The sequence below is a fragment of the Mustela nigripes genome, chromosome 15, assembly GCF_022355385.1.
Source record: "Mustela nigripes isolate SB6536 chromosome 15, MUSNIG.SB6536, whole genome shotgun sequence".
NCBI classification, from domain to species: Eukaryota; Metazoa; Chordata; class Mammalia; order Carnivora; family Mustelidae; genus Mustela; species Mustela nigripes.
In genome coordinates this window covers 26,821,562-26,830,983 of record NC_081571.1, presented here as the reverse complement: position 1 = coordinate 26,830,983, position 9,422 = coordinate 26,821,562, and positions in this window count along the sequence as shown.

Below are 9,422 nucleotides of genomic sequence, written 5' to 3'. Positions count from 1 at the left end.
TTGGTTTTCTGGTTAGTGTTATTCTTACTGTTTCTGTTGTTTATTTTTTGACTTTTTTGGAGTGATTCTGTAAAGGCTGTATTCTGTCACTGATGGCTAATTATGTCTAATCAATTAGTTTAATAATCAGTTAATGATTGAACAGTTATATTTTTTTCCTTTAAAAGTCTTAAACAAAACAAAACAAAACAAAAATCTCACAGTCTTTGGTAAGGAGTTCTATGTGTGTTGGACATGACTCAATGCTCCAACACTTTAAAATTCTGCTTAAGTCTTTATTTCCCATTTTTGTATGACCTCAAGATGAGCTGGTGGTGAGCTATTACACCATTCTCAGGTTTTTCCTGGGTATGTGCATAGCTCTGAATGTATGTATGGCCTTGTTTATTTCTAGGAAGATATCTAAGCTTTTCAAGGGTCCCAAACTACATCTCATTCCCAAATTTTGCTTTTAAGATTTTGGTGATTTTTCTTGGTTCTCCCATCTGATATTTCTGCCTGAGGCAGCTGTGATGTTAATCTATTGCCACTGATTGTTTTTGACATATGCTCTAGGATAGTGCTTTCCCACTGAGCAAACTCTTAAGTCAAAATAAGACAAGTTTTGTGGATGGATTTTTCTAGGGATCTTCCAGACAGATGAAATAATGAAAATTACCCTGGGGTGGAACTTTCTGGAGAGCTTTCAAATATGTCTAGTGCCTATTAGGCTGATTGTTTTCACAGCTATAGTGTTTACAAGACTTTTCATTTTCAAGGCTATATTGGAGATTATGACAGAGAAATGGGAGTAGAGTTAGTTTAAGTGATACATATTTAGCTGTTCTTACTGAGATTCAGTCTTTTTTTTTTTTTTAAAGGATTGTATTTATTTATTAGAGAGAAGGAGAGAGAAAATGAGCATGGGGGAGGGGCAGAGGGCAAGGGAGAAGCAGATTCTCTGCTGAGCAGCGAGGACTTGATTTCAGGACTCCAGGATCATGACCTGAGCTAAAGGCAGATGCTTACCTGAGTCACCCAGGTCCCCCAAAATTCAGTCAGTTCTGTTGAATAAGCACTCCTTGGGTTTTTTAAGCTTTTGGTTAATTTCTGGAGTTCTGAACAAGTCAATTTTGACAATTTTGGGCACTGTTTTCACTGGTTTGTGGAGAAGAAAATTTGGGATATTCCATACTCTGACATTGCAAAAGTCTTTTGTCATCCCATTATTGATCCTTATATGAATTATATCCTTTAGGTAGAATAAATACTGTTTTGATTTTACAGATAAGGAAGTATCAGAGAAATCCATTGCTAGTGATTTTTCTCAGTCTTGATTACTAACAATGAATTTATGAATCATGAAATTATGAATCCTAATTGAAACCCTGATTCCCAGAGTTTAACCTCAGTGTTCTTCCATTATACATCAATGGTTTTCGGCTCATTCCAAAGTAAGTGGGAATCATTGGAGCTGTCTCTACTTACTGTAGTCTGAGCTCTGTGCTTCTCCCTTTCTTTTCAATTGTACTTTGAAATAATGTACTGGAAAGTCTTGGGATAAATGGTGATGACTGAAGCTTGTTTTCATACCTATTGCATTTCCAGTACAGTGACTAGAACTTACCTAAGGCTTTTTCTGAACGTTTACCTATTCATACTCTCTTACAATTAAAATATTTTCATGAAGTAAGCATATATAAATACTTCATCTTCTATCTAAAAGAGCAGTCGAACATTTCTTTTTTTGCAAATATCCCCCTGAATTTTTATCATCATAGCCAAGAAGCTCATTGAGTATATGAGCTCACTGAATATATTCCTAAAATTAGTGTCTTTGAGATTATGCTGCCTTTACACCTCTTACAACCTTGTTTCTCTTTGGTTCCAAACCTTCATATTTTCTATTGAAAAGTGTTAATAGAATTTATAATGTAGATTCAAGTTAGGTTACTAGGTGTATTTTCATCTTTCATAATTGTAGGTATGTCTCACCAGAACTGAGTTCCAGTTTTATTGGACTGCTCTCCATTCTCTGAATAAATCATTAATTTTCATGCTTTTTATTAATGCTGTGTCACTCTTACAGATGATCCTAGCTTCTCTTAATTACTGCATGAACTCATGATATAGAGGTAACTCAGGATTCTTTGTAAAAATAATATTTAAGAGATTAATATATAGTAATGAACTAAACAAATGTTGATATCTTGCCATGGTCTTAACAATTGCTAATAATTTTCCACTTTAGTCTGTTTTTAAGAAAAAATCCTGTTTGGGAAAATCACATATGCTCATTATAGTGAATTCAAAAAATGAAGCAAAATACAAAGAGAAATTCAAAAACAATTTTAACAATTTTTATATTCTATAAATCAATTTAATCTTTAAATTTATCTCTGCTTATAACCAGTCCTTTTATCATGTCTTTAAAATTTTACATATCTCTTTATTTAAATTTAATTTTTATTTAGTCCTTAAGTGACTGTATTTGAGTGTGAAGTAATTTTTTTTTTTTAAGAAAAACTCAGGCTCTATCATATTTGGAAATACCAACTAGTTTCCACTGTATTTGATGGGCATTTTGCTGTATGTAATATTTTTCTGTCACACTTTGTTCCTTCAGAATTTATATGCATTTCACACTATCTTCTGGCATTGAATACTTTAGAGAAGTATTAAATTAATCTATTATTTTTTCCTTGACATATGTCTTCTATGTCTGGATAACAGAATAATTATAATAATAATTATAATAATTTCTGTTTTCCTTGAGGTTCAATGGCTTACCTGGTTTATGTCTGGTATTAAGTGCTCTGTTATATTTTTTCATAGAATACCATGTGTTTATATAGAAGAATCAAGGATTTTTTTTTAAATTTGGGAATTTTTTTCTCTTTTTAAAATTCTTTTGTGGGAGAATTTTTGTTATATAATTTAAATTTATTTTATATTTATTACATTCATTAATCTTTATTTCAGTAGCATAAATTGTACTTAGATTATATTTTATATTTTTCTATACTTTTTTTTAGTTACAGTAATCTTTGTCTTAAAAGAAAAAAAAACTGCATCCAGTCTCCATCCTACTATTGTAAGATTCTTCTTTATGCCAGTAGCTCCTTTTCCAACACCATTTCTTTTTCTACTATGTTTCAGTTTCACTTATTTCCCTACATTTGGAAACTACCTTTTAATTTTATTTTCTTGTTCTATCATCTCATTTTTGAACTTTTATTTTATTGACTTTAGTCTCATAATTAAGCTCTTATTTTAATTAATATCCTTACTAAGTAGTTCCATTGTTCCTCCAATTATGAAAAATTAATTTCTAATTTGGGATCATTTTTTTCTAGTAGAAGTACTTTGTTTTTTATTTTATTTATATATTTTTATTAATATATAATGTATTATTTGCTTTAGGGGTACAGGTCTGTGAATCACAATTCACAGCACTCACCATAGTACCTACCCTCCCTAATGTCCATCACCCAGCCACCCCATTCCTCCACCTCCCTCCCCTCCCGCAACCCTCAGTTTGTTTTAATAGGAGTACTTCAAATTTATTTTTCCTCTGTGGAGCTCTAGAATTTGTAGTTTCCATTTTGTTTCTATTAATCTTAGTCATGCTTCAGTAAATCTGCTCAGGTAACTTATTATTATTTTTTTTAATAAATAAATGACTTCTTTTTGAGATCAAGGTTTTTTTTTTTTAATCTTACCTAAGAATTTGAAACCTTAATATTTCTTATGCTGTTTAATACAGATCAGTACATTGTTTCACATTGTTGGTAGTCATCTGTGATGCCACCATTTTATTATATGGTTTCTTGTGTTGCTATGACCAGAGAAGAGAGGGATTGTGAATAATCCATACGTGCTCTGAAATACTTTGGCATGTAAATGAAATACATCATTTATGTTTAGATCAGAAGTGGTGTATGGCTCCAACATAATCACATGAAAATCTGGGAAATATAGGAGATTCATAAAACACTTGATGATCATCACAGTCTTTGCCATAATACTTAAGGTGCAGTCAGGAATCTGTTGTTCTCTATTTCTTAGCTCTTCTTATCTCCATGTTTACTTTGTTGGTGGGTTCACTTCTACTATAAGAGGACTATTTCACATCTCATCTTCTATTCTTCCAGTTTCACTATCAAAGCACAGAGAGAGCTTCTGTATACCCAGTTTGTTGAGAGTTTATCAGGAGTGGATGTTGAATTTTGTCAAATGCTTTTTCTGCATCTGTTGAGATGATCATAGTTTTTATTCTTCATTTTGTTAATGTGGTATTTCACATTGATTTGCAGATGTGGAACCATATTTGCATTCCTGGAATAAATCCCATATGATCATGGTATATGAGCCTTTTAATGTATTGTTGAATTTGGCTTGCTAATATTTTGTGAATGATTTTCATTTATGTTCATCCTGGATATCAGCCTATAATTTTCTTTTCTTGTAGTGTCCTTGTCTGATTTTGGTATCACAGTAATGCTGGCCTTATAAAATGAGTTTGGAAGTGCCCCCTGCCCTGACCCCTATATTTTTGGGAAGAGTTTAAGAAAGATTGGTATTAATTCTTCTTTGAATGTTTGATAGAACTCACTAGTGATCTATTTGATGGCATTTAAAAAAATTTTTTTAAGTTTTATTTGAATTCTGGTCAGTTAACACACATATAATATTAGTCTCAGGTGTACATTATAGTGTTTCAACACTTCCATCCAACACCTACTGCTCATCATATATTTGCTGGAGATTTTTATTGTTTTAGTCTCTACTAGTAATGCAAGTGTTCAAATTTCTTTTTCTTCATGATTCAGTGTTGGTAGGTTTTATGTTTCAGAATTTATCAATTTCTTCTGGGTTGTCCAATTTGTTGGCATATAATTGTTCATAGTAATCTCTTTTGACCCTTTTTATGTTTGGGGTATCAATTGAATGTGTCCTCTTTGTATTCTAATTTTATTTGAATGTTCTTTTTTTTTCTTTGTAGGTCTAGCTAGAATTTGTCCCTTTTATCTTAAAAAAAAAAAAAAAACTTCCATTGACTTTTTTCTTCTTTTTGTCCCTACTTCATGTATTTCCATGTGATTTTTATTATTTCCTTCCTTCTAATAATTTTGGGTTGTTCTTTTTCCAGTTCCTTGTGGGGTAAAATTGTTTATTTGAGATATTCCTGTTTTCTTAATATAGGTATTTATTCCTAACAACTTCCCTCTTAGACCCGCTTTTGCTGCATTTTATAAGACTTGATATGTTGTATTTCTATTTTTATTTGTCTAATGATTTTTTTTTTCAATTTCTCTTTTGATTTCTTCTTTGACCATTGGTTATTCTGTAACATGTTGTTTAACCTCCACATAATTGTGAATTTTCTAGTTTTTCTCTTGTAATTGATTTCTAGTTTTATACCATTATGGCCATAAAAGAGCTTTTATATGATTTTAATGTTCTTAAATTCATTAAGACTTGTTTTGTGGCCTAACATGTGATCTATCTTAGGAAAAGCCCCAGTACCCCTGGGAAGAATGTATATACTGTATATTCTTGGGTGGAATGTTCTATAAATATCTGTTAAGTCTCTTTGGTCTAATGTGCCCTTTAAGTCCAATATTTCCTTAACTGTTTTTCTGTCTAAATGATCTATATGTTATTGAAAATAGGGTATTGTGATCCCTTTTTGTTATCATATTACTGTTTATTTCGTCATTTCTATTAATATTTAGGTGCTCCTATGTTGGGTGCATAAATACTTAACAAATGTTATTTTCTTGTTGGATGTAGATCCCCTTATCATTATATATAGACATTCTTTGTTTCTTGTTAGAGTCTTCAGCTTAAAGTCTATTTTGTTTGATATAAATATAGGTAGCTATGCCTCCTTCTGGTATCCATTTTGTATGAAATTTCTTTTTCTAACTCCTAGTTTCAGTCAGTGTGTCTTTACCTGAAGTGAGTCTCTCGTAGGAAGCAGATATTTGTGTTTTTTTTTTTTAATCCATTCATGCACTCTGTGTCTTATGATGGAAGAATTTAGTCCATTTACATTTAAGGTGATTATACATCTAGATTTATTATTGCCATTTTGTTAATTGTTTTCTGGCTGCTTTGTAATTTCTTTGTTCCTTTCTTCTTTGTCTCTTCCTTATGATGTGATGATGTAGCAATATGGTTATATTCCTTTATCTTTTTTGTATCTACTATGAGTTTTTGCTTTAGTATCACCATGGCTTACATGAAACATTTTTATAACATTCTAAGTTGATAAAACCTAACTTCAAAAGCATACCAAAGCTCCATGTTTGTACTCTCCCACTTCCCCATATTTATGTTTGACAAAATTTACATCTTTTTACATTGTGTATCCATAAATAAGTTATTATAGATATAGTTATATTCAATAGTTTTGTCCTTTAAGCTTCATACTAGATTTATAATTGTTTTATCCACCACCATTACAGTATTAGGCTGTATGAGTTTAACTATGTAGTTGCCTTTACCTGTGAGATTTAGACTTTCCTACTTTGCAATTACTATTTAGAATCCTTTTTATTTCAGATTGAAGATGTCCCTCTAGCATTTTGTGTATGGCTGGTCTAGTGGTAACCAACTTCTTCAGTTCTTGTTTGTCTGGAAAGTGTTTATCTCTCTAATTCTGAAGAACAACTTTGTGGAAACATTTTTGAAGGCAGTTTTTGTTTGTTTGTTTGTTTGTTTTTTCCTTTTAGCACTTTGAGTATATCATGCCACTCCCTTCTGGCCTACAGTTTCTACTGAAGAATCTGTGGATAGTTTTATTTGGATTCCCTTGTACTTAATAAGTTGCTTTCCTCTTGCTGCTTTTAAGATTCTCTCCTTTAATTTTGACAGTTCAGTTACAGTGTGTCATGGTGTGGGTCTATATATTTTTCTTATTTGGAATTCTCTAATATTCCTGGATCTGGATGTTTATTTCTTTACTTAATTTAGGGGCATTTTCATCCTTTTTGGAAAAAGCATTCTGCTTCTTTTTCTCTTCTCCTTTTAGGGAACGTGTAATAGGAATATTGATCCACTTCATGATGTGTCAAAGTCCTTTCAGCTATCTTTATTCTTTCTTTTGTCTTTTTTCTTCTTTGACTGGATTAATTCTACCACCTCTCTTTGAGCTTGCTGGTCCTTTCTTCCATTTGATCTAGTCTGCTATCAAACCCCTCTATTGAATTTGTCAATGCAGTTATCACATTCTTCAGCTCCATGATTTCTTTTTAGTACCCTTTAATATTTATATGTCTGTTGAAATTCTCACTTTGTTCATGCATTGTTTTCCTGACTTAATCGAGCATCTTTGAATCTTACTTTGAATTACTTTTTAGATAAATCATTTATCTCTTTCATGAACACCTATTTCTGGAGTTCTATCTTATTCTTTCATTTGGAATACATTTCCCTGTTTCTTCAATTTCCTTGAATCTCTGCATTAGTATCTATGCCTTAGGTAAAACAGCCACCTCTCCCAGTCTTGATGAAATTGTCTTATGTTGGAGATGAAACTTATCTTTCAGCCAGCCTAAAATGTTTCATTATCTTGTAAACCTTTATGGTGGCTAAGCCTCCTTCCTTGTTTTTACTGGCCCACTGTAGTTGAGGTGTACCAAGACCTGTCAGTGTCCCAAAAGAGAGACTATCATTTAGCACCTTGATGCAGGCTGATTTGTAGCCAGACTCTCTGGCAACATCTTTAAAGTATGACAATAGGTCTCTTTCAGGCCAGACTGTAGACGGGCATTTCTGTCTGCTCCCTCTGTACCTCACCCTTGGGAGGTACCTGGTTAAGAACTGTTTCTTTATTTTCTTTAGTTCTGAAGGAGTCGCAAATGCAAGACTAAATCACAATGAGAGTCAGTCAGTCAAATGGTACATCCTCTAGGTGGCTGCTGGCAAATTCTAGGGCACCAGACAAGTTAATACAAGCTTCTTCCCTGAGGACACCTAGTGAGTTCAATGGGTTAAAGGGAGAATAGAAATGCCAACCATTTGTCTCTAGGAAGGATTGCAGCTAGCCCTTAGACCTGAGCTTAATTAGAAGCTTCACCTTGGTCTAGAGTTTCTAAAGTATGCAAATAGACCTCTAGACTTAGTAGAGAGGTGTTTCTGTCTGCTCCCTCTGTGCTGAGCCCTAGGGAGTGTGGGCAGGGAGTAGTTAAAGCAAGTACTTTCAAACTTGTTAAGCACTGTTTCTTTATTTGCTGTGGTCTTATGGATCTCATAAATGATTGCTCCATTAGCTTTCAGAGCTATGTGTTTTGGGTACTCATCATTCAGGTGGAAGTTGTAAAGGTTGGGGTGCTAGATGTTGAGTCCAAACCCTTCAATTCTCAGAGAAAAGCCGGGCATTGTGAGTTCCCACCTGATTGTAAATCACTGTGGTATATGTGGATTTTAGGCAAGAGTGTGTTTCAGACTGCCCTACCTATTTTAACAAAGATATTTTCTCATTCCCTTGATGTATAGGAATCACTTAGCTGGTTTCTGGATTAATTTCAGAGGCAATTGCTCCATGTATAGCTGTAGATTCAGGGTATTCATGGGAGATGGTGAGTTCAGGAGAATCTTAGGTTGCCAAAAGGCCAGAACCTGATAAATATTCTCTTGTGTCCCCCAAGAATGGGTCCCCCAATAATGGGCCTGTGATTAAATGAGCAAGACTGATACAAAGCAAAAGTCAAGCAAAGCTTTATTTCGCGCCAAGCATCAAGAATCAAACCGACCATCAAACGGAGAAGTCAGGGCCCTCCCTCACAGAGAGGGTGACCCCTGCCCGCTTTCCAGACTAACTTTTATAGAGCAAAGGCCATGTGGTTGGGCCTGGCCACACACAGGTGGCCAATGAAATTGTAACACACAGAAAGAGCAGCACAGTCATGCTAGGTGACCAATTGAATTACAATTTACCCTAATAGACATTTGAACCAGCTTATCACCTTGGTTAGAATTGGCACCCAAAAGTTGCCCAAAGGGTGGGGCCCATACTCCTTGGTAGGTAGGAGACAGTATGTGCCCCCACTGATTGAATACCTCCACCTGGCCTGACCCACCCTTGTATTTGGACTTTGTTACCTGGGACTGGTTTCTGGGACTTGTTTTTAAGTATGTTCCCCTGGGGGTGGCAGGAAGAGTCAATTTAAGTTTTACAACAAAATGGCAGTTCAACCGGGGTGGGGCCCCTCTGGCTGAATAGGGCCTTACAATTCTAATACTCTGCAAGGCACAGACCTATCTGTCTTCACTATAATAATAATAATTATATTAAAACTTAGTATTTTTTCAGTAACTTATGCATTTAATCTGTATATGTAACATAATTAGGCAACTAGTTTTTACTCATTAATCAGTATGTGTTTGCATAATTATGACTATAATTGTTATAATTTTTAAAATTTATTGAATAC